Source organism: Camelus dromedarius, chromosome X (genome assembly GCF_036321535.1).
Source record: "Camelus dromedarius isolate mCamDro1 chromosome X, mCamDro1.pat, whole genome shotgun sequence".
NCBI classification, from domain to species: Eukaryota; Metazoa; Chordata; class Mammalia; order Artiodactyla; family Camelidae; genus Camelus; species Camelus dromedarius.
The window spans coordinates 12555555-12581306 of NC_087472.1; the positions used below are offsets into that span (position 1 = coordinate 12555555).

A 25752-nucleotide genomic window follows, 5' to 3' on the forward strand; every position below is an offset into this window, starting at 1 on the left:
TTGCTTTGAAAATACAGTACTTATGCAAATGTGGTATTACTATCAGCTACCACATTTGCATAGCCATCTGCTACTTAGAGCTAAGCTCAGAAATCTTTCCACTCCAAGACTCTAGATTAGGCCTTGTAATACCTATCAGGTTATGTACCAACAAGCTTTTAGGGTAGCTACGAATCCATCCTATGATCATTGAAAGAAAAACCATCTGGACATAATAATTATTAATAGATTTTCAATTAGTTAATGTAGCCTTGAGTTTAGACTTTGCACACCAATTCCACCCACCCATGTGTTGAATTTGCACTGTCAGAGCCAAGGAACTTCCTCTGGCTCTTCCTATACACTCAGAGTGCAAGGTGGAACAGAGACTCACTCACTCACTCACTCATTCAACAACAAATATTTACTCTCTATTATATGTCAAACACAGCTTTAAGAGCTGGAGATGTAGATATGGACAAGATAGAAAAAATCTTTGTCTTCATAGATCTTACACTCAAGTGGGGAACTAGAAACAAACTGATCTGAAATACAATGTCATGTAGTGATAGTGTATGGAAAAAAAAAAGCCAGACAGAGGGACAGAGTGTGACTGGAGTGGTACTCCAGATAGACTCGGCATGGAAGGCTTTTCTGATGCAATGACATTTAAGCAGAGACCTAAAGAAAGTGAGGGGGTGATCTATGCATGTGTCTGGGAGAGAGTGCTCCAGGCGGAGGTAACAGTTAGTGGAAAGTATCTGAGGGAGAAGCTTGCCTGGCACGTTAAAAAAAAAAAAAAGAGCAAAGAGAACAATGTGTCTGGAACATAGTGAGCAAGGAGCAAAGTGGTAGGAGATCAAGTCAGAAAAACAGGCATCTGAACTAATCATATAAACTCTGCTAAGAAGCTGTCTTTTACTCTGAGTGAGAGAAGAGGACACTACGAGGTTTGAGCAATGGAATAAAATGTTACATCAGAGGTTTTGATTTAACATTTTCGGAAGAGTGTATTTTTTAAAAGTTCCTCAAGTGATTCTAATGTGCTTTATAGGCTGAGAATCACTGCTTAGCAGGATTTCTATGTCTATGGTTTTTTTTTTTTAACATTTTTTATTGATTTATAATCATTTTACAATGTTGTGTCAAATTCCAGTGTTCAGCACAAGTTTTCAGTTATTCATGGACATATACACACTCATTGTCACATTTTTTTCTCTGTGAGTTATCATAACATTTTGTGTATCTATGTCTATGTTTTGAGAACAGATTTTGGGCAAAGGGAGCAAGGGTGGACACCAGAACAGCAGTTAGGAAGCTATTGTAATAATCCAGGCAAAGGTGGATGGTGCCTTGGATTCAGGTGATCTGAGAACAAGAAGAGCATGAGTTGGCTTTGAGTGTCCCTGTCAACATCTTGGCCGCTGCTGCAAAGATGGTGAAGTGTCTAGTGCTGTGTCCCCTCAGCACTTCTCTCTATAGCTGGACCAACCGTCCCTCCCCGCACCCCTTGCAGAACCAGAGAATCATCCCTAACCAATAAGGGGGACTTTGGAAGTCTTGGTTAACATTTCAGGGACCTCATCATAAAATCCTTCTCTAAGGCAATGACAAAATTCTAGAAACTGAGCTTCTTTTTTCCTATGGCTTTATGCCCTAACCCAGATTAAACATCAAACACTTGTCAGCCTGGTATCTGGTTACCCAGTCTCTCCAGGTAAGGGTAAGTGTCTATCCTTACCTATCTTTCCCCTGAAGTCTAAAAGTCTAATTTTAATAGTGAGCACTATTTGCTGGGCACTCACTCTGGACTGCGCCCTGTTCTAAGCACCTAATAGTAACAAACGTAATCCTCAACATAACCCTAGGAGGTTAACTGCTGTAAGTAGACCTGTTCAACAGATGATGTAACTATGAATCAGAGTTAAATCACTTGCCCAAAGCCACATTCTAAATCCTAAGGCCAGGATTTAAACCCAGGTCCGTATGACTCCAAAGACTGTGTGCTTTTAATCACTTAACCATCTCCCATTCTAGAAGCCAGCCTTCAGGGGAGAGCTGGAAGCTACTGACAAGTACCTTTACCTGACTGTCTCCCTGGCTCTCGGCCTCCTACCTGCCTTTCCATGTGGGCACTTTTCCTCTTCTTCCCCCGCCCTGAACTCCAAGCCTGTTTGGTGCACTCAGGCTTTTTGGCTCCAGCTTCAAAGAAGTGGCTGTATCTGGTTTCTGGGTACCTGCCCTTTAGCAGTGGGGGTTCAGGGGGAGTGAGTCTGACTATGTCTCCAGGAAGTTTGCCTTCTTCCAGAACAGTGAAGTTTAGTGTGTATCAGCTGGACATCTTCATTCCCTGTAGTACCATTGCCTCCCACCCTTCTGGGGTTTTCCACCTGCTCTCATTGCCGGGAGGCCAGCAGACGTGTTTGGAAGGGATGGTGCCTCTTCCTCTTACTAGGGCTCTAGTTTGCATCCTAGAGAACGTGAACTTCTAAAGCCTTTGGTAAAGGCAAAACTCAATCAGCACCTCCAATCTTTCAGCATCTCTGACAAATGGAAGCAAATATATATAAATATATAGATATCAGTATAAATATATTCTTGCACAGGTCTGTGTACATACATTTTTACATATTAACAATGCATTACGTGGTGGCTTATCTATCTGCAGCTGATAAAATGCATCTGAAGAGGGATCTCCTTGAGTCGTCCAAGTGCTCAGATGTGAACAATTGTCTTGGGAGGCTCCAGAACTGAGTGCAGGGAATGCTGGCATAGGCAAGCTGGGTGCCACCAAATGATTTATTAAAAATCACCTGAGAGACAAATTTAAAATTGTTAATATAAAATATGAGCAAAGAAAGGTGATTGGAATATAAACTATTAAGAAAACTGGGAGAGGACCTAATTTGTATCTGATATGCAGCATTAAAAATGCAATTTATAAATGAATTTTGTAAAGCCCAGAATTTATTCCGACTGACTGTAAATATATAAAAAACTCATCTTCTGGTGTAAAAAGGAAAAAAAAAAGGGTGCTCAGATGGAAGGGTCACTGTGATGCTTGCTTGTACTTTTTGTTAAGAAGTAATGGAGCTGGGAAGCAAGATGGGGGAGTAGAAGGACACTTGTAGCTCACCCTCTCCCACAAATACACCAAAACTCACATCTACGGACCCACTCAGCCAACCAGACCACCTGCTGAACTCTGACAGAACATCTCCCTCTTTGAAAGACAAAGATGCCAAAAATCTGGTAGGAGAAAAGGAAAAAAGAAAGGAGAAAAAACAAAACAGTGTGGGACCGGTCCCATGGGGAGGGAGCAGCAAAGGAGGAATAGCGCTCATTCGCTGGGTCTCCCCCTCTCCAATGGAGAGGCCAATGGGATGGAGGGGGAGCCTCCAAGGCTCAGATCTGCCCCGAGCACCCCTTGACCAACAGAACTAAGTTAAAAGGGCACAAAGGGTCCCCGTGACACCCAGCCTGAGAAGTGAGCCAGCAGCTGGGGGCCGGGACAGGCTGCCTGAGCTGAGCAGAAGACTGGGGCAGCTGCACTGAGGCAGCCCCGGGGGACTTCAGGGTGCTGCGCACCATGGCTGGGAGGGGAAATGGAGCAGAACAACCTCGGTCCCCCATAAGTTGTGAAAAAAGCAAAGCAACAAGGCTGGTGTGCCCTAGTGGGAGGGGCACCACAGCCTTTGTCTCCTTAGACCCGTGGCACAATTACTGCCACAGCCACCATCTCCTGTGCGCAGCGCCCAGGCGGGGGTAGGGCCAAGACCTGAATCCACACCCAGGGGCTCTGCAACCTCCTAGGCAGGACTGAGACTTGTTTACAGCCCAAGGCATATAGGATCTCTTGCCCTGGCACCTCAGAGAACTCGTGCTGTGAAGACAAACAAGGAGCTGAGATTTGGCACAGAGCAGGGGTGGGGCTGTTCCATGGTCTCCCCCAAGCCCACCTATGGAGCACCGACCCGAGGCGAAGCAGGCAGCTGCACAGAGCAGTGGAGCGACTGCCACCGGGAAAGGGCAGGCGGCCACCCGCCTTCCTGGCAGGAATGCAGCAACTGACCACAGTGCTTGCAGAGGGTGCGATCTGCCCACCTGCCTTGCCCGAGCACAGCATCTGACTGCGGCATCAGGGGGGGAGTGACCCGCTCGCCCACTGGCCACAGTGCCAGAGAGATATAAGCAAGATGAAGAAGCAGAGGAACCACTCCCAATTAAAAGATCAAGAGAAATCCCCTGAAAGAATAATCAAGGAAATAGACATTGATGGCCTACTAGATCAAGATTTCAAAAAAGAAGTGATCAAAGTACTGAAGGAACTAAAAGAAATAGTGTTTAGAGATATAAAATATGTCAAAAATGAAATAGAAGCTATAAAGAAGGACCAAGTAGAATTAGTAAACTCATTTGCTGAGATGAGAGCTGACCTAAAGACTGTGCAAAGCAGGCTAGATAATGCAGAGGAACGAATAAGTGACCTAGAAGACAGGACAACAGAAAGCACCCAATCAGAACAGCTGAGAGAAAAACAAATAAAAAACAATGAAAACAACATAAGGGACCTATGGGATAATATAAAGTGTGCCAATCTACGCATAATAGGGGCTCCAGAAGGGGAAGAAAGATCAAAGGGGATTGAAAAGGCATTTGAAGAAATCATGACTAAAAACTTCCCAAACCTAAAGAAGGAATCAGATATCCAAGTACAGGAGGCTCAGAGGGTCCCAAACAGGAAGAACCCAAACAGACCCACACCAAGACATATCATAATCAAGATGGCCAGAGTCAAGGATGAAGAAATGATCCTAAAGGCAGCAAGAGAAAAACAAAGAGTGAGTTATAAGGGAACCCCCATAAGGCTCTCAGCTGATTTCTCTACACAAACACTACAGGCCAGAAGGGAGTGGCAAGATATATTCAAAGCCCTGAATGAAAAAAAGATGCAGCCTAGGATACTCTATCTAGCAAGGCTATCCTTTAGAATAGAAGGAGAGATAAAGAACTTCACAGACAAGAAAAACTAAAAGAGTTTAGCAACACCAAACCCATGCTAAAAGAAATATTGACAGGTCTACTCTAAATAGAAAAGAAGCAAGATGCTACAAAAGTGAGAAATTCATAACTCAAAAGGTGATAACTGACATGAATTACAAAAAGAATAAACACAAAATTGTAAAAGAAGACATCTAAATCATTAAGAGTGGGAAAGTGAAGCAAGGAAAGCCACTGTGGAAAACAGTATGGAGATTCCTGAAAAGACTAGGAATAGACTTCCCATATAACCCAGGAATCCTGGTCCTGGGCATAAATCCAGAAGGAACCCTACTTCAAAATGACACCTGCACCCCTATGTTCATAGCAGCACTATTTACAATAGCTAAGACATGGAAACAGCCTAAATGTCCATCAACAGATGACTGGATAAAGAAGTGGTATATTTCTACAATGGAATACTATTCAGCCACAAAAACTGACAACATAATGCCATTTGCAGCAACATGGATGTCCCTGTAGGATGTCATTGTAAGTGAAGTAAGCCAGGAAGAGAAAGAAAAATAACATATGAGATTACTCATATGTGGAATCTAAAAAAAAAAGGATAAATAAATACAAAACAGAAATAGACTTATAAACATAGAATACAAACTTGTGGTTGCCAAGGGGGCAGGGGGTGGGAAGGGACAGACTGGGATTTTAAAATGTAGACTAGATAAACCAGATTATACTGTGTAGCACAGGGAAATATATACAAGATCTTGTGGTAGCTCACAGAGAAAAAAAATGTGACAATGAATATATGTATGTTCATGTATAACTGAAAGATTGTGCTCTACACTGGAATCTGACACAACATTGTAAAATGACTATTACTCAATAAAAGAATGTTAAAAAAAGAAGTAATGGCCAGTTTATTTTCTAGTATTTTCTACATTTTCAGTCAAAAATACATCTATGTGTCATATGCCTGATAAAATGTCAAAATGTCTAGTGTCAAATGGAGTCTATCACTGCAAAGGACATGAAGGTGACACTCAAGAAGCCAATACTGGCCTTCACTGGCTCCTACTAAAAGTCACCCAGATGTGTGGGGGTGAGTTCAAAGAGCTGAGCGCCTCTGGTGTTCCCTTCTATACTAAAGGGAATGCAATATATTGTTCAAGGGTTTTTCCTCTTCTGCTCTCCCCTGAAAACAATCTCCAAGTAAGCACCTGGCAAGTGTGGACCTATGGCTAGACCGCGTGCATCATTTTGTCTCTTACCTCAAGATTGTTTTCCATCATATCCACTGACACTGGGGATCCTGGAGGATCATTTCCCCCAGCTTGGTAAGCTCTGGGGTTGCTGTCCTTCTATTTTCCTCCCCTCCCCTTCTTCCATACCCAAACCGGCAGTTGATGTGGGCTTAGTAAATGCAGTTAGTGTGGGTTTAGGACCTGAGAATGGGACGGGGGAGGGAAGAGAAAAGAGAGGAGTGAAGGAGGCAAGCACCATTCACCAGAGAAAATTTCATGGACGAGGCAGTCATGGACCTTAGCCTTTGAAGGATGCGTAATTGTCTCAGATGCCTGTGGAAGATCAAGGGATAGACATCATGAATAGAGAATGAGGAGGATGGCTCTAGATGATATCATTAGACCATTGTCATAGTCCCCCACAGTGTCTGGCACATAGCAGTTGTATAATAAGCATTCATGAAATGGGTGAAACCAATGTCGGGCTTAATGGGTGGAGGGACAGGAGCTGCAGGATGTGGACGATTACTTTGGGTTGGTAGAGTGATGAGAGGACTGTATTTCCTCCGTTTAACCTTGCATCCCTCTACACACAGCTCCCTCCCCTCTGTCCATGCTGGTCCTCCCTAACCAGGGCATCCAAGATATACCCACTTCTCATGTGGCTTTGTTCACTCTGACTGTCTTCAGGACCCTGCTTTTTAGAAATATAGGGGCCTGAATAATGGTCATCAATGGCTTAAATATCACCTTTGTTTCTCAAAGGCCCTGGGCTCTTCCCTGGCAATATTCTGTAAGGCTCCATCACATGTTCTGAGGTCAAGGCTATGTCCATATGCTTACACATTTTCTCTTTAGGAACAATGTCAGGAAATTCAAATAAGCAGGTCTCTGTCCTCTACCAAATGCTAAATCATGACATTTGTCTGCATTGTTGTTTGCCCCTCTCGTTAGCACTGCAGGCCTTTGAACAATGGCCTAGGGAGATCATCTAGCATTCAATATATCTTGTCCACTTGACAAAGAAAGAAACTGAGGCTCAAAGAGGAAAAAAACTATTTGCTCAAAGTCATCCATCAAGTTATGGCAGGATAAGAGCTATTACCCGTATATTTCCCCTTCCTTCTTTTGGTTCTTATATCATGTAATTGGATTTACTAACATTTGTTTCATTCTTCTCATTAATGCATACTCTTCTCTCAACCCAATTCTCACCTCCACCATGGGAGCACAAACAGGGAATTTCATCCATACTAAAATGTTAGTGATGCTGTCTGACATTTAGCTCTCCAGTCTAAGAATCTTAACAGCTCTCAAAGCTTGGCTACTGGGGATGTGGATGATTATTTAAGATCCCTTACTTGTCAAAACGGCTTCAGAACATGCTTCTCCAGAGACACTGAGTGCAGTGAACACATTTCCACATAACTGGGTTTAACTTTTAACTGTGAAAGTTAATCTCTAAATGATCCTAGGCAACTTAGTTAACTTCTCATTACCTTGGTTTCCTTATCTTTAAAATGGGGATGATGAAAATTTATTCACAGGATTGTCCTCAGAGTTAAATATAATAGTACATGGAAAGAGCTTAAAAGATGGAGAGAAAGCCTCATCTGTACCTGATACAGATAATTTAGATGATGAGATTTGGATCTTTTAGCTGATGAGATTTAAACGAGATTTTAGATTTTGAGCTGAGACTATAATGGGATGTAACTCTGGGGAACAATGTGGATGTATTTTGCGCTCATAAGAGATGTGAGTCATTGGAGGCCAGGGGGCAGACTGTGATAGGCAAAATTGTAAAATGGCCTCTAGTATTCCCGTCTCCTGGTGCATAATCCTTTCCCTTGCATGTGGGCAGAATCTGTGAATATGACGGATGGCACAGCTGTGACTGGGTTATGTTGTGTGGCAAAGATGAAGGGACTTTACAGATGTAATGAGGTCTCTCATTAGTTTGACTTTGACAAGAGAGGGATTATTCTAGGTGGGACTGAAATATTCAGGTGAGCCTTGAAGAAGCAAGTTGCAAGGAAATGAATTCTGCCAACAACTACACGGAAGCTTGGAAGAGGACTCTGAGCCTCAGATGAGATTGCAGCCCTGGTGAAGCCCTGACAATAGTCTGTGAGACTTTGAGCAAAGGATCCAATTAAGCCAGCCCTATAGTCAACTCACAGAACTGTGAGATAATAACTGAATATTGCTTTTAAGCCACCAGGTCTGTGGTTATGTGTAGTAGCTGCTCAATAAATGGCAGTGTCCTTCTAGCAGGTACTTGAGTATCTGAGCGCTTGACTCTTAATAACTCTGGACTCCATGTCATGGGTTTCTTCCTCTTGCCTCCCATGCTTCCCATCAGACCCTATCTCCTGTGATTTTCCTTAAGTGTCCCTGGTGTCCACACACCCAGCCTTGCCCTGTCTGAACCCTACCTGGAGGTTGTAGCATTCCCCTTGTATCTCTGTCCCTGCAGCCACACTTATTCAATGGGCTGGTGTTACTTATCCTTGAAAGACTCTTTTCTACAGAGTCTGGGTTTTTTTTTTGGTTGGCAATCTTTAGTGAGACCGCCAAGTCCCTCTGGCTATCCTAGCATTAAACGGCTTCAACTGAGTGCCTTGAGGACCAGATGTTCTCCTCCACTCAGTGACTTTCAGCTGCCATTGGTGACAGTTTCACAGTAGGCACTTCGTGGAGGAGTGACAGCTCCTGAGGGCACTATGTTATCACCCCTGGTGCCTCATGTTTGTCTCTATGCCAGGCAGGCACAGGGGCACTCTGCTTGATCTCAGGCCTATGGGCAAAATCTAGGGCATGTCTGTGCATGTGCTGGGCCATCCGTGGATTCCCCTTGGTGTCTTTGGGGGCCTGCATGGCCTTGGACCTAAGATGATGGTGGGGTCTTTCCCATCCAATGTAGGAGGCACCACAACCTGTGGACAGTACTGTCTCCTCGGCTGGCCTCGGAACTCCCCAGGCAGGCTTATAACTGAAAAATGAAGAACTGAGGCTCACTGAGATTAGATGACCTGCTCGAGTGGCAGAAGCAGGTCAGTCAGACTCCAAACCCCATGTACTTAATGGCTTCACCATTGTAGTGTGCAGCCTGTTCTCTTCGGTTACAGAAAATTTGGGCTGAGGAATTTGGAGACTTAGTTTCTGTTCCTGACTATGCCATTCATTTATTTTATTTATTGAAGTACAATCAGTTACAATGTGTCCATTTCTGGTGTACAGCACATTGTCCCAGTCATTATGCCATTCATTTAATGTGTACATTTGGTCAAATCCTACTTGCTCCTCTGTGAATCTTAATTTTCCCATCAGTAAAATGAGGGGAATAAAGGGGGCTATTAGGTCAAATGACCTTCAAGGGCAATTCCACGTCTGCCCTCCAAAGTCTTTATGAAATACACATTAGGGCCTCTAGTTTACCTGACTCTTTTGGAATATCATGCTTTGTCATTGTAACTGCTCAGGGATCCAAGGCCACGACTAATTTTAATTGATAGAATATGGTAATGAGACAATGAAAATTGATAGCTTCTGTCAGGTTGTGATGTATCATATCTTGTTCAATCAATATGTATTTGCTTAATGCCTGTTCTGTCCGAAGCAATGGATTACGTGCTGTGGGGAATTTAGAGAAGTAGGAGAAATATCACCTGCTGTCCTGGAACTCAGTACTAATCAACGATGTGGGAACCAATGGAAAAATCTATATTCTAGGACAGCGATGTATAAGAACCATCGAATAAATTATAATGCATTGAGCTGGGGGAGTGGTCAATGCTTTGGCTTGAGATGCCAGAGATCTAGATTCTAGACTCACCGCTGAGTCATCCCCTCCCTATATCACCATTGCAGGACACTTCCTCTCACTGGATCTCACTTTCCTGAATAGTGAGAAGGTTGGGTTAAATATTTGAGAGCATTTTCAGTGTTGGCATGACAAGATTCTATAAGATGAGATAGATCATTTTCAGTAGAGATGGTTGAAAAGGCTTATTGATTTTGGTAGTGTATTCCCAGTATCCTTCCTGGGAAGAAGGGTGGATGGAGCAGGTGGGAGTCAAGTTGGGCTTTAAAGGATGAAAAAAAAAATATTAGTACGTGGTAAGAATAAGTGAAAGAATTGCATTTCAGGTCAGATAAACAGCAGGATCAGAGGGACGGCAAATGGACCATTTGGCTGAAATGAAGGGGTTCCTTTGCAGAGAAACACAGGGACAAGATTGTAGAGGACTCTGACTGGCAGGATAAGGAATTGACTTTTACTTGTACTGAAGATTTTGGGAACCACAGAGGGTGTTTTTACATTGTTTGTTTGGTTGGCTGGTTGGTTGGTTGGTTTTAAATAAGGCAGCAGCATGATGAGAGTGGTGTTCAGACAAGAAGGTACTCATGGTTGTATGGAGTGTTGAATTAAAGAGGCGGAGATTAGGGGCAGAGGCAATAATGATCCACGAGAATACGAGGCTGTACTGGGGCAGAAGAGGTGAAAATAAAAGGATGGGATATTTTCAAAAATCACTGTGCAGGGAGACTTAGCAGAGTCTGGTGTGTGATTAGATATGGGAAACGAGAAAAGAGATGAGGCAAAAACAATGCCAGAATTTCTCTCAGTGGAACTTGGAAAATGACTATTTCACAAAAAGAAAAAGGCAAGAGAAAGACAGACTTAAAGGCATAGGCAAGTGTACTTTGAGACAGACTGGGTTTGAGGGCTGATGAGACATCTACAAACAAAAAATCATCTAAAGTGTGGGGCAGAAGTTCACGAGGGAGTTATAAGCTGGAGCTGGAGACATGGAGTTTAAAAGAGAGAGAAACTGTGACAATGACTGAAATACCTGAGAGAACGTGTAGGTATGAAAGAGAAGACTGAAGATAGAAATGTGGGAGACCCACCTCGTCTAAGGGCAGAAAGAGACTGCTTTTCTTGTCTTTGGTCTTTCAGTTACTCTCCCACAGACACTGTCTCTACTGGCTTTTTATCCTCTGCTCCAAATATCCTCCAATCATCCCCATTTTTGAGGAAATCCTCTTCTTGCCCCCTATCTCCTCCCATTTCCTTCCTCTTTCACCTAGATACCTCTCCTCAGCTTCTCCACATGCCATCTGCTCCTCAGTCTCCTGCATTATGGACTTCCCATCTAAGCAACTTCTAGAAGCAAATTTCACTGAGACTCCCAATGATCTCACGTCACCTAAGTCACTGTTATTCTTATTACAGTTCCACCCTCTTCCACCTCTGCAGAGCTGGATGCTGTTGCTCTCCTAACTCTTTCTTGAAACACCTTCTTCCCTCGTATCTTGATTTTTTTCTATTTTCCTCAAGAATACGTCAAAGAATCTGCAAATATTGAGTGAGAAAGAGAGGTGGTAATGAAGAGAAGGAACTATGTGAGGAAATTGCAGATCTCAGATAAAAGATCAAAACTGGGGTAGAAGAAAGATCCTTATTTTTAATATATTTTTAATAGTAGCTGTCAAAACTGTGGCAGTGAGCTTTGTGCTTCACTGCACCCTCACAATATATGAACACATCATTCACGGACACAGTCAACTCCTTTTCTGTGTTTTACCTGTAATAAATCATAGGCCGCTCCCTACTCTTTCTTATCCTTCCATCCCAGCAGGCAGGAAGACTTGAGATCACAGGCAAGAGACATCAACAATCTCTCAGGTGAGAGCAGGTTCCCTCAGAAATGCTTATGTTGATCTGTTAAGAACTTTGGGTCATTCAGGGAGTGTGCTATACTCTTCTACAGACTATTTTTAATTTTTTGTTTGTTTTCTGAGAAAATTTGCTGAAGAAACAAGTCACCAAGTACCATTTTTCTCATGACCTCATGACTGAAGAACAAGGGCATGGAGGTGGAAGATTAACCTTGTACAAATAAGAGACATCTGTTCTTCAGAGAAGAAGTGAGTAGAGGTACAGATTTAGAAGAGTAAGGGCAGCGAGCTGAGAGTCTCAAGTCAGAAAGCCTTTATTTTCTCAGGGAACTAAAAACAAGGGCACATGTTAAGAGTGACTGAGGCTGGCTGGCGGCTTCTGGTTCAATATGGTAGGTTGGGCATCTGGAAATCCCATGAAAATGATAGTAAAACTATGGATAATTCAATAGGTATGAATGTCCAACAACAAAGAGACTAGCAAGGGGACCACCACTGTTGAGAAATAGTAACAAATTTCTGGAGGATAGATAGTGAATAGAAAAGTGGTGGTTGCTGGTGAAGGACAATGGAAAATATAGCACATAATTTGTGCAGAGGCAGCTGCAGCTTAGGAGGGAACTGCTCTGCCTACCAGAACCGTAGAAAGGCTGTGGCCTGGGAGATGCCAGGGGCCCCCTTCCCAACGACAGCTCTCTTCTCACTTACCAAACGAAAAGCCAGCTGGGTGGTAAGCCCCACATGCCATAGGCCCCAGACTTTCCTATTGCTTAATTCTCTCATATGAGTATAAAACCAAAAATCACTGGGTGTTGAGAAATGCACATGCTATGAATAAGAAAAAGCCAAGATAAGCAAATTAAAAAGACACAAAGATCAGCAAACTGATAATTCAGGAAACTTATAGGGTGCTATTGAATGAAATGGTCAGACAATAAGAAAGCACTCTACAAAATAAAGTGATTGTTAAAATATTGTACTTAATAGAAGGATTAGAAGATAAAGTTGATATGACTTCCCAGAAAGTTAAGCACAAAAGGACAAAGATGATAATAACAACATTTAATATGGCGTTTGCTCTGTGCTGAGTACTTCTTGCCATTGAGCAAGAAAAGGTTTCATATACATCAACTAAGATAATCCTCATAACGGAAGTATGAGGTATATACTGCTAGTATCCAATTTTATAGATAAGGAAACTGATGTGTGGGGAGGCTGCAGGGTACGTAGCCACAAGGTCATGGAGCCAGGATCTGAATCCAGACAGTCTGGTTCTATGCTAGCCTTTTACAGATGTCATAACAAATTACCACAAACTTGGTAGCTTTAAACAACACTCATGCATGAACTCATGGTTCTGTAGCTCAGAAGTCCAGGTAGGCTCAACTGGGTCCACTGCTTAGGGTCTCAGAAGCTGAAATCAAGTTGGTGGTCAGCTGGGCTATTATTGGGAAGCTCTAGGAATAATCTGTTTCCAAGATCATTCAGTTATTGACAGAACCCAGTTTCATGAGGTTGTAGGACTAAAGTCCCCATCTGCTTGTTAGCTGTCAGCCTCGGGTCATTTTCACCTTTGAGAGGCCAACCCCATTCCTTGGGCCCTGGTCCCCTCCATCTTCGAAGCCTGCAAAGGCACACTGAGTCCTTCTTCTGCTTCAAATCTCTGTGACTTCCCCCTCTGCCACATCATTCTGAGGCCCTATTATGCTTTTAAGGGCTCACGTGATTACAATGGCCCCACCAGATAATACAGAATATTCTTTTTATGTTAAGGTCAGTTTAGTAATACTTCAAAGTCCCTTTGCCAAGTAACAGAACACAACCACAAGTGTGACACCAGAGGGCAAAGCCATGGACTACAGAGCATATACTCTGAACTGCTGAACTCTGACATAAAAGAACTATCAACCCAGGTAAATAAATTTGGTATATCCATACAGTGGAACACTACTCAGAAGTAGTGATGATATGTACAACAACATGGATAAATTTCAAAAAAACATCAGGCTGAGCAAAAGAAGCAAGGTACAAATGAGCCAGATACACATTGTAGCATCCTATTTATACAACGTTCCAGAACAGGTCAAAGGAATCTGTAGTGACAGAAAGCAGAGCAGCTGTTGACAGCAGCTGGAGGTGGGGGGAATAACCGCAAGAAAGCATGAGAAAAGTTTTGTGATGATGAAACTATGCAATATCTTGATCGGGGTGGTGGTTATATGGATATATGCACACTTAAAATTAGTGCATATTATTGTAGTTGAACAATAGTTCAAGAAGGTTGATTTTTAAAAACTCACACCAAGAGGTCCAACAGCTAACTAATAAGAATTCCAGAATAAGAGAACAGAGAAAGTGGAAAGAAGAAAATTGTCCCCGAAAACAGTAGTGATGAAAGAGGCCCATCTAGTCCTCAAAAAAAAAAAAAATAATGAAGAATGACTTTCTTTCTCTCTCACACACATACATACATCTGAGAAATATCAGAGCAACAAAGATAAAGAAGAAATCTTTAAGACCTCCAGAGATACAAAATTGGTCACCTCTAAAGGAAGAAGAATCAGACTGTCATCAGACTTCCCATAAATAGCCTTGGAAACTAGTATACAGGCAAGAAATATATACAAGTTATAAGGAAAACCAGAATTTCATCTCACTGAAACTATCAGTCAAACCTCATAGCAGAATAAAGACTTTTTCAGACATGTGAGGATTCAGAAAGTTCATCTTCCTAACTCCCTTTCTTAAAGCATTCCCTACAGATGTAATCCAGCAAAATGAGAATAAATCATAAAAAAAGAAGATATTGGATCTATCCTAGAAAAGTACTGAAGGAAATTCCTAAGATATCACTGTAGGCCTGAAACATGACCAGTCTGAAGTTTGAATCACAGTGGGTGCATGGAGGGTTCTCTAGAAGCCCCCTCAAAACAAACAAATAACTCAGGTTGAAAAGTTGAAAAAACTTCTAAAGGAACTGAAGTACTCTAGCCCCTCTGAACTGTAAAAACTAAAAACTGATTGGCCATGACTTCCTTTGAGCCCGAGAGTGATGAGAAATTAATGGAGATGGAATCAAAATTGAGCAGGAGAAAGACAACAGTGACAAAGCAAAGAGAAAGTCCAGGATAAAGACGGGGAGAGGAGAAAGCCAGGGAACCTCAGAAAGCCATCCACGATGTTTGTGAACACCACATCAAACAATATCAAATTAATTTCCCTTAAAAATGGACAACCAAAGTTTATCAAGGCCAAATCTCGTACAAAGTTAGCATGGGAGAAAAGAAAATAAAAAGCATAGCATCCTACAGATGATGGAAGTACGCCAGAAAGATCTGCTCACAAAACAGATCAAACTCAAACTTACGGTTTACAAAAAGCTACAAGATAGTAAGAAAATGACACAATATATAAAATAATATATATTAGAATTTAAAGCACTCAGAATGGAGGAGACAGAACTCAGGAAAGAATTATAAACAAAAAATAATCATGTGAAAAACAAAGACTAAATAGAAGGAATAAAGCAGCGAAAAAATGCAACAGTGTCTTTTAAAATAGAAGGCAAATATATTATAATAACTTAGAAAGAAATGGAGATAAAATGAGTTTGAGACCAAAAAAAGATAAATATTGACTATGGGCAAAGGATATTGAAAGTATACATAATAAAAATTCCTGAAGAAGAAGGCCAAAGGTACAGAATACTGTAAATACAACTGAAAAAAACTTTCTTGATTAAAAAAATTTTCTTTGGAACTACATATTGAAAGTGTGCACTGTGTGTCTTGGAATATTGACCCCAAACCAACAACACTACGGCACCTTCTAGCAAAACCAATGGACTTGAAAGGAAAAGAAAAATGCCTTGGACATCTAGGGGAAAAAAAGAGCATTTTATTTATAAAAGAAAGAAAATTAGCTTATCATCAGACCTTATGCCAGAAGAAAATAGAATAATAAGTTAAAGCCATCTAGGGAATAAAAGTGGGAGCTAAGGACTCTTTATCCAGCAAAACTGACTTTCAAGAATAAAGGACCACAAATTGTTGTCAACATGTAAGAAATCAGGGGATGTTATTCCCATGAGTCCTTCCTGAGGAATCTACTAGAAAATGAGCTTCAGACAACCAAAATAATTAGAGAGACAGCAACTGGACTGTTGTATAAACAAAACAGTTAATAAAAATATTAAATGTTATACTTTATTTTAAAAAATAAAGATGAAATTAGAAATTAATCTTTAGAAAAAGCATGGAAAACTGAAGCATGGTTGCAGACTAAAGCATACACTTTATCAGCCTTGACAGTAGAAAAAAAAAATCAAGGAACAATTGATAAAAGCTGGGGGAAAGTGGTGAGGAGATAAAAAGGGAAGGGTGTGACTCCATCTTCTCAGGCTACAAAGCAGGAAGCCAAGAGACTTGTTTGCTGTTAATGGGTCGATAAATAGAATAGTTTGATCATGCTATTTGAAGTTGCAGAGGGGATCAGGGAAGCGTGCCTTCCCACTCTGGAAGTCAAAAGGGTTCCTGGAGGCTTCTTCTGCCCTACCCTTGTTCTAAATCCAAAAGGCCAGCAGGTAACCTAAACGGAGACCACTGGATTCTAAATCCCAGCACTTTCAGTCTTGAGCAGAGTGATGCAAGGACAAACTATACTGCTATATGCAAGTAGCAGTACTCTAAGCTCAGATGATTTCTGTCCTGGTTCCTTTCTGTTTCCTCACCTTGTGTCCAGTCTCCCATAGCATCTGCAAGCTTCCCAGGATCCTGCCAATGAAGCCCTTTGTTGCTGTTGTTTAAGTTACTGCAATATTGTGATTTATAAGAAATCTATATTTGAACTGTCAAAACTAAAAACTGATTGGTCATTCAAATGACCAAAGTATACTTCTCATATAAATTTGGTCTTTGTCAACAGTTTCTGGCTCACAGCTCCCCAAACCCTTGGAATGTCACGGACAGTAAGAGCCATGGGAGCATCTCTTGTCATAAATTTGGTCTCTTGTCCTCAGTTTCTGAAATCATGTCAGATTCAAGAAGGTGAAATGGGTGTCTTGTTATTCATAACCACCTCCTCTGTACCACAACTGGGTTTATGTTAATAAGGTGACTTTTGGAAAGCACCTGAGATTGGGGGGCTGGTTGTCAGGGGAACCAACCATGAATAGAGGGTTGGAACTCCTCCTGATTTCTGGGAATGAGAGAGGGGCTGGAGGTTGAATTAATCATCTATGGCCAATGATTTATTTAATCATGCCTATGTAATGAAGCCTCCATAAAAATCCAAAAGAACTGGGTTTGGAGATCTTCCAGGTTGGAGAACACATGGAGGCACTGGGAGAGTGCCCCCACTTCCCACATACTTTGCCCTGTGCACCTCTTCCATCTGGCTGTTCCTGAGTTAGATTCTTTTATAATAAACTGATGATCTAGTAAGTAAAATGTCTCTCTGAGTTCTGTGAGCCACTCTAGCAAATTAAGTCCAAGGAAGGGGGTCACTGGAACCTCCAGTCTATAGGTGGTTGGTCAGAAGCCCAAGTGATAACTTGGGCTTATGACTGATGTGTGAAGTGGGTGGGGGCAGCCTTGTAGGACTGAACCTTTAAAACCTGTGGAATCTGATGCTATCTCTGGGTAGATACTGTCAGAATTGAGATGAATTGTAAAATGCCCAGCTGGTGTCTGAGAAATGTTCATTGGTGTAGGGAACCTCCCCTCATCACATTGGAATTCAGTGCAGAACCCCTTTGAGTTACCTAGAGAGTTTTTTGGTGTTGGTGGTAGTGGTCAGGGTTGGGGGTGGTGAAGACAACCAAAGAATCCAAATCCAGGAGATTCCAGAGTACCTCTTGGTCCTCCTCTAGATTACTGATTAACAGAGATAGTTGAGACAAAGAGAAGGAAGGAGACTTTCCCAGGTCACACATTGAAATCTCAATAGACTGAAGAAGGTTGAATGGGAGAGTGATAATTCCAGGAAGATGTCTGGGAGCTTTCTGTGCAGAGGGTGCTGAATGTTAGGCCCCTCCTAGGGTATGAAATGTAAAGTGCTCAGAGCTCTCCTCTTCCCTAAGTTATTTCCCTTCAGACTACTAAGAGGCCTGAAGTCCCAACAGACTGAGGCTTTGGAGAGCTGCCAATCCCTGGCCCAGGCCATTCAGCCAACCTGCCGGAACACACTGATGACAAGAGGATGCTAATTACTGGAGATTTGTTTTCATACGAAACATGAAACTTTCTCATTATCGGAGGATTTGCATCAGTTAAATGATACAAATTCTCAATGATGGCAGAACGTGCTCATTTGATTGGGTTGTGCAAATACTGCATGGATGACTTACCTTGTAACTGGCAGCAAAAGGGAGACCAGAATGAAGCAGTAAAAACCTGAAGGAAGGTCAGGAGGGATTCTGGTATTTCCTGGTTAGATGAAGGGGGAATAAAGAAGTAGAAGGGAAGCTCGGGCCAAAACAAGGGTATAAGCCCTGAGAAGGAGACTGCTCCCGGGCTATCCTTAGGGCAAGATGAGGGACATGAAGGAGAAGGACAGCTATCAGTTGAGTGCCCACGATGTGTCAGATCTCTTATATATGTGATTCCATTCGACTCTCATTATAATCCAATGGGCAGGGGAATAAGGATTGTTATTCCTATTCTCAAAGGGAGGAAATTGAAATTCATAGAGCTGAAGTGACTTTCCAAGGTCAACATCAGGTCAGTGGCAAGCCCAACTCCAAAGCCAATGCTATTTCTTTTCTTTTATTTAATTGAAGTATAGTTGATACACAATGCTGTGTTAATTTCTGGTGAACAGCATAGTGACTCAGTTATACATACATATACATATATATTCTTTTTCATATTATTTCCCATTATAGGTTACTACAGGGTATTAAATATAGTTCCCTGTGCTATACAGTAGGTCCTTGTTGTTTATCTATTTTATGTATAGTAGTGTGTATCTGCTAATCCCGACTCCTAATTTATCCCTCCCCATTTCCCCTGTGGTAACAAAATTTGTTTTCTATGTATGTGAGTCTGTTTCTGTTTTGCAAAGAAGTTCATTTCTATCATTTTTTTTTTTTTAGATTCTACATATAAGCGACATTATATACTACCTGTCCCTCTCTGTCTGACCTACCCCTCTCAGCATGGCAATTCCCAGGTCCATCCATGCTCCTGCAAATGGCATCACTTCATTCCTTCCCATGGCTGAGTAATATTCCACTGCACATACATATACCACCCCAATGCTATCTCTAATATACTATTTCTGAACATAGTAGATGCTTAGTATACGGAGGAGGGGGCATCCTCAGTATGGACTTTAAACCCCAAGGCTGATTTTCATCCAAGTCCCTTGTCTGCAGAACAAAGGAAGTGCTGAGTGAGGCTGTGTTTTTCATACTCATTTTAATCTAAAATGTTTGACAGGTATTAGATGCTGTGGAGGATAAAAAGCCATGGCAGGCCCTTTGAAAAATGTGGCTGTATTATCTACTTAGCCGGAGCCTCTCTGAACATCAGAATTGCATTTCATTGAATCTGGTAGAGGAGAGAAAGCAAGTGCAGACTTTCTCTCTAAATTGTTCCCAGGCCTTTAATATTCAGAGAAGATTGTTTGTTCTTGAGTTGGGCTGGGGAAGACGGATGGCCATCACTGCTCCCTCTGGCTGCCTCGCTTCCTGGCTGAGGAGATTGCATGTCTGAATATAGTGTCTGTCTGTCTTTTTTTTTTTCCCTAAAGCATTAGGCTTTGTATAATTGAAAATACAGTAATCTCTCCCCAGTCACAGGGTTATGTTCCTGAGAGAGGGAGTGAATTCAGAATCTACAAAAAGAGACAGCACATTGTTTCAAAAGAGACCAACTGGAGGAGATCTGAGAGGGGCTACAAGATTCTCTCCCCACTCTGGTGACTTTGAAGGCAGGTGTAATGGCCCAGTAGACTGTGAGCCTAATTAGAGCTAGGAGTCTATAAAATACGACTTACTCACCACTCTATGTCCAGCACTTAGCACATGGGTTGGCACATGGTTGGCAGTTATTAAGTATTTGTTCTACAGATGAATAAATTCCCTGTCATCTGTGAGATACACTAGATTATGTGCATAATCTTACTTGTCTTTGGATTTCCAATGCCTGGCACAGCACAGGTTCTTAATAAATGTTGGATGAAAAAAAAAACCTTTGCCAGAAAATCTGAGACCAGCCCACTCCTCAACTAGATCTGTACCTGTCTACCACCGGATGCTCTCTCCCTGTTCTTCCAGACTCTGCTTTACTGTCCACTGTCCTGTGACGCCTTTCCCCTTTAGTGGTTTCAAAAGGGGCCGAACTTAACCCGGGACATCCAACACCTTGGTAAGAAATAAGAAAGAGTTTTCCAAACTCAGAGTTTTTATCATTGGAGAAAAACGGAATTTGCTGGAGGTCCATCTCTGCTATGCAGAGCAGGCTTTCAGGTTGCAGAAATGCATATTGGATAAGGAAGTCGCTTTCGTGAACATCAAAGTACATTCCTAAGTTGCTGGTTCTATTTGCCTTAGATAGCCTGATTTGTGTGTCTGTGTGTGCAGTGCCCCATTCTTCAAAGGGTGTTAGGGCTTCGGCTAGATATAGCTATGACCTAGAACCACTGGTTGGTCTACTGGTATCACTGGTAACATTTCCGAGCCACTGGTAACATTTGTGCAAATGGGAAGTTTAAACAGGGATCTTGAATCGGTATGGGAATGGGGAAAAGCATGGGTTAACTCTGTACTGAGGCATGTACTTAGTCCTGCTGTGCCTCACGGTTTTGTCTGTTAACTGTGCATAATAATATTTAAATCTCACAGAAGTTTTTAAAGAATAAAATAAAATATGTGACTGTATTAGTCAGGGTTCTCCAGAGAAAAAGAACCAGTAGGATGTATATATGCAGATAAAGAGATTTATTATAAGGCACTGGCTTGTGTAATTGTGGAGACAGGCAAGTCCAAGTCTGCATTGTGGGCTGTCTGGCTGGCTGGCTGGAGACCCGGGAATGCTGATGGTGCAGGCAAAGTCCGAAGCTGTCACCTAGAGAATTCCTGCCTACTTGGGGGAGGGTCAGTCTTTTTGTTCTATTCAGGCCTTCAGGCCTTCAACTAATTGGATGAGGCCCACCCATATTGTGGAGGGCAATGTGCCTTACTTAGAAGCCCCCATTTAATGGCTAATTTCATCCAAAAACACCCTCACAAAAATGCCCTGAATAAAGTTTGACCAAGTACCCTGTGGCCTAGTCAAGTTCACACATAAAATTAACCACTACAGTGACAGAGCCAGGTATAGAATAGATGTTCAACAAATGACAGTTTTACTTTTCTTTCCCTTTTAATGGTAATGATATAGTCCACATTGGTTAAAAGCAACCAGAAGGCTTATCTATTTAATGAGAAAATAATTTAGGCAAATTATGGATAACTCAGGCTCCAAATACCATTTTGCTCAATTTGAATAAGAGTTCAAGTGAAATGTGTATCTACACATAGGATTCCTGTTTCTTTTTTGATGTGTAGACAACTGAGACCTTCAGGCAGAAAGATGACTTCTAATATCTAGCACTGAAAGAATCCGATTTTGTCTTGTGCCGAAAAATCACAGCAGCCCCAGAATGAGGTGTGGCTAAGGGGAAGCAGAAACAGGCATAAGTGCTTCCTTTCCTTGTCAGAGAAGAAGAGGGTCTAGAAAGTTTTCCCTGAGCACTTTATACAGAAATGCCCTACCAAGTCATGGCGGTTGGGAGACAGCAGCTTCCAGGGAACGCGGGGCCTCCTGGCAGGCAGTGGTTCTGAGCCTGCGCTAGGCAGTGAGTGGCCCAATCTGAAATTCCAGCTCGGCCATTTTCCAGCAATATAAACTGGAGCAAGTATATTAGCCAGGGTTCTCCAGAGAAACAGCATCAATAGTGGGTGTGCGTGCTTGTGTGATTATGGAGGCTGACAAGTCCCCAAACCTGCAGTCAGCAGGCTGGAGACACAGCGGAGCCCCTGGTGTAGCTCCCACCTGAGTACAAAGCCTGAGACCCAGGAGAGCCGATGGTGTTTGTCCAGTTCAAAAGCCAACAAGCATGAGACCCAGGAAAAGCCAATGTTTCAGGTCGAATCTGAAGGCAGGAAAACAATTATACCTCCACCAGAAGGCGGGAAGGCAGCAGGCGGGCCCTCTGGGTCAACTTGTTCTCTTCAGGCCTTCAGCGGGCTGGATGAGGCCCACCCACTTCCGGGAGGGCCGGCTGCTTTACTCTGTCTGCTGACTCACCGTTAATCTCACCAGAAACTTCCTCACAGACACAACCAGAAAAAAGTTTGAGCAAATATCTGGCCACACTGAGGCCCAGTCAAGATAACACATAAATTTATCCATCCCAGCAAGTTAGTCACACTCTCTGAGCCTTCTCTTCTTCATCTGTAAATGGAGGAGAGCAACGTTTTTCTCTCCAAGTGGTTGTAAGGATTTAATGGAAGGAACTATGTGAAAGAACATAACACAAAGCCTGGCATATGGTAGACGCGTGTGTATGTACGTGTACATGGGGGTGTGTGTGTGTGTAGTGTGTGCATATGTGTGTGTGCATGCACACGTGTGTTTAATTACCCACTTTCTCTAAGGTTCAGAGATAGTAGCCAGTTTTAGTGAAACAAAGAGCAGCAGATGTCAACAGTAGCTGTGGGGCTGGTGTTCTAGAGCTGGAGAGCGAATTCAGCTCAAGACTCCCTGAAAAGGCATTCCTTTTTTATCTCCTTATGGGAATAGAATGGCAGAAACCCTAGCACTTTTGCACTAGAAGAATACTTCCTCACTGTCTGTGACACTCACTGCTTTACAAAGAAGGAAACGAATAAATATACATAGTCTTTTCTTTTCCAAACACTTGGGTGACAGAAACGGTGCCAAGCACTTTCTATGGATTGTTCATTTACCCCATGAGGTGACTTGTAAAATTGTTCCCATTTTCAGATGAGATTTTTTTTTTTTTACATTTTTTTACAGATGAAATTAGATGGAAATTAGTGACTTGCTCAAAGTCATGTGCAACTACTAACAGGTAGAACCTGGGTCTGAACTCAGGCTCGTCTGACTTCACACGGCCTCCTCTGGGAAGGTTGGCCTGGATTCGCCGCCAGCCAGGTCGGACTTGGTTTCCCTGCTTCATGCTGTCCCAGCATCCCCGGGCCTCTCTCAATCCCAGCCTTGTATCTCTCTCGTACTCTACTGTGACCCTCCTGAGGGCAGGGATGCTGTTCCGTTCTCCAGAATTCTTCATAAATGCCTGTTGAAGGAATAAATGAAGCCAGGCAAATGATAAGCTGCAGTGAGTTGGATGTTCCTAACCTGGAAGATTCTGCGGTTGTGTTGGGGCTTCTGCACTCTAGGTTTGTATGCCTCTGATTCATAGTTCAGGCTTCCAGCCCCCAGTTGCATACTAGCTGTAAAGAGCCCTCGCTGAGTGCTGCTCCGTTCTTGCCTGCATTTTCCCTGCTTTCTGCCATAAGTCCTTTTCACATTCCAAAGATCATTTTTATTAGAGAAAAGTTTCCTTGAACCACGCTGGGCCCACTTTCCTTTTATCAGCCTTGTCTCCTGTCTTTCCCTCTGGTAATTTTTATTTGTCCCCTGGAACTCATTTAAACAATTAGCCTCCATGCTGGTTGTGAGCCGTTTATGTTTGGTATGCTGGCTTGATTCGGGTTTGCTCTGAAAAACATTCCATATTGATTTTAAAATGTAGGGCCAGTGTTCGCCACATTTATCAACTCTGTCAGGTACAAAAATGCTTTCTTCCTGTCAGGGCAGATTAATAACCAGCAAGCTTTCCAACAGGTGTAAAATGGGCCCTACCTCACTGACAATGCATCGTCTTTTGGCCTTTGTTTTGACTTATTTTTTTTACCCTCAATAAATTAATTATTTGTAATTGAATCTTTACATCCAACCGTTGAAGGATGGGCATATGCATCCTTTGGCATTCTTCTGCGCAGAAACCTGTGCCCTGGGCTCAGGAACTGTGCACACCACTTTCACAGGGATTTTTTCCCCCTCTGACGGGGGGAGAGCGATCAAGGGGGGATCACATTGTTAACTTCTAAGAAATTCGTAAGAAAGGTATGTTGGGAATTTGCTATTTTAACGTTTACTTATAACCCCCAACCTTATATTCCATAACTGGGGGCAAAATAAACTCAGAAAAACTGCTTTCTGTAGGAGCGAGGGTGCATCCTAAATTGGGACACTAGCTTAGTTTGGCTATTAGCTCCTTCCCTCCTCCGTTCTCCTGACAGGCCTCGAAATCCCTGAGACTCCCTGAGGAAACTGTGGCCAACATGTTTTGCATTATTTAGCAGGGTGATTACCGATGGCCTGTCAGCCTGAAGGTCATCTAGAATGCGAGGTAATAAATCTTCAAAGCTTCCTTGGAACACAACTCTGGCATCTTTCGCATGATGAATAAAAGCAGTCTGTTTGACACTTTATTTCCAAGCTCGAAGAGCCACCCTTTTCTCACCAAACTAGCCAAAGGTGAAGTCTATGTCTTAGCCTTTTGGCTATGAGCACTGATGGAGGCCTTCAGGTTTGGATTGCTAGATGGAAGAGCAAAGCATCCTATGAGCTGCCAGGAAGACGCCACCCGTTCACTCTGGGGGCGCTGTCCACGGTGTCAGCGACCGGCCTGTCCGCTGCGCTGGGCTGGACGGGACAGCCGCTGGAGGAGTGTGCGGGGCTGGGCTGCAGAGGGCAGTGCTTAGACCCAGTGAGAAAGTCGTGGAGTTAGCAGCTGTCAGAGCATGGAGCCCGAGCTTGCAGCCTTGTCCGGGCAGCCGCTTGAGAAGTCAGGTGCGGGGTGGCGCTGTGACAGGTGCAGGCTGTCTCCTTTCAGTTGTCAGGGAAGTAAACCCGACAGTCTGAAAAAGCCAGACTGCGCCCTCTGAAACGCTTTGCCTCCAACAGTACCGTCCCCGGAGCTGACTCCCTCGCCCTGTGCAAATGCCTCAGCGACCTGGCAGGGAGCTCAGAGGCCTGGAGGTCAGTGTTGGGGCACTGGGGCTTCAGTGGGGACGGGCCTGCCATCACACGAATGCTGCTGTAGCTCTGAATGGGAGGCGGGAACAATCTCTTTGTAAGCGCTACCCAATCAAGTGCAGCTCTACTAGTGAAGACACTAGAACCCTGCTTCTCGAACTTACTGTGCTTTAGAATCGTTGTGGGGGAGGGTGAATCCAGACCCAGGGCCCCAGCTTCATCAGTTCGGATTGAGCAGTCTGCGGTGGGGGCCAGGAATCTAGGTTCTTCACAAGCTGCTGTCCAGGTAGTGCCTGGACCATATTCTGAAAGAGGAAGGCCCAGAGTGTTGAATTGGAAGAGTTCTTGAGGATCATCTTGGCAAAACCAGTATTTTCCAAGTGAGGTTAACTGAGGTCCAGAGAGGAGGACCTGTCTGAATGATGTAATGCCAGATGACAACGACTACAACAATGCTAGGCCAGAGCTCGAGCTAGAACTGCGGTCTCCAACCTCACCCCCTCAGGCTTTCTCCTGAGGAGAAGGAAAGAAGCCGAAGCCATGACTCCGTATTCTTCTGTGTTTTTCTAAGTTGTCTACACCTGGACACAGCCTGGTGTGGGCCTGCAAGGGTTCTCAATGGGACATGTCAGCATCTGGTAACGTGGGATTGTCTAATGCACCTCAGGCCTCTGAGTATTAATTCCAGTAGCACCCCTACCCTGAGTCCTTCTGATGACCCAAAATATCTGCACACAATTTTCAAGTGTCCCTTGGTGATGGTTGGCAGACAGTGTTGCCTCCAGTTGAGA

At 43.1% G+C, this 25752-nt stretch overlaps 1 protein-coding gene across 1 annotated transcript in view; it reads right to left on the reverse strand.

Moving 5' to 3' along the window:
- LOC105103476 (putative MAGE domain-containing protein MAGEA13P) overlaps window positions 1-25360 on the reverse strand; it is a 168290-nt gene extending 142930 nt beyond the window's left edge. The window contains exon 1 of the mRNA XM_064482930.1: window positions 25126-25360. The gene's annotated coding sequence lies outside the window, so the exon portion shown is untranslated. The remainder of the gene's footprint in view (window positions 1-25125) is intronic.
- Window positions 25361-25752: the final 392 nt, after the last annotated feature.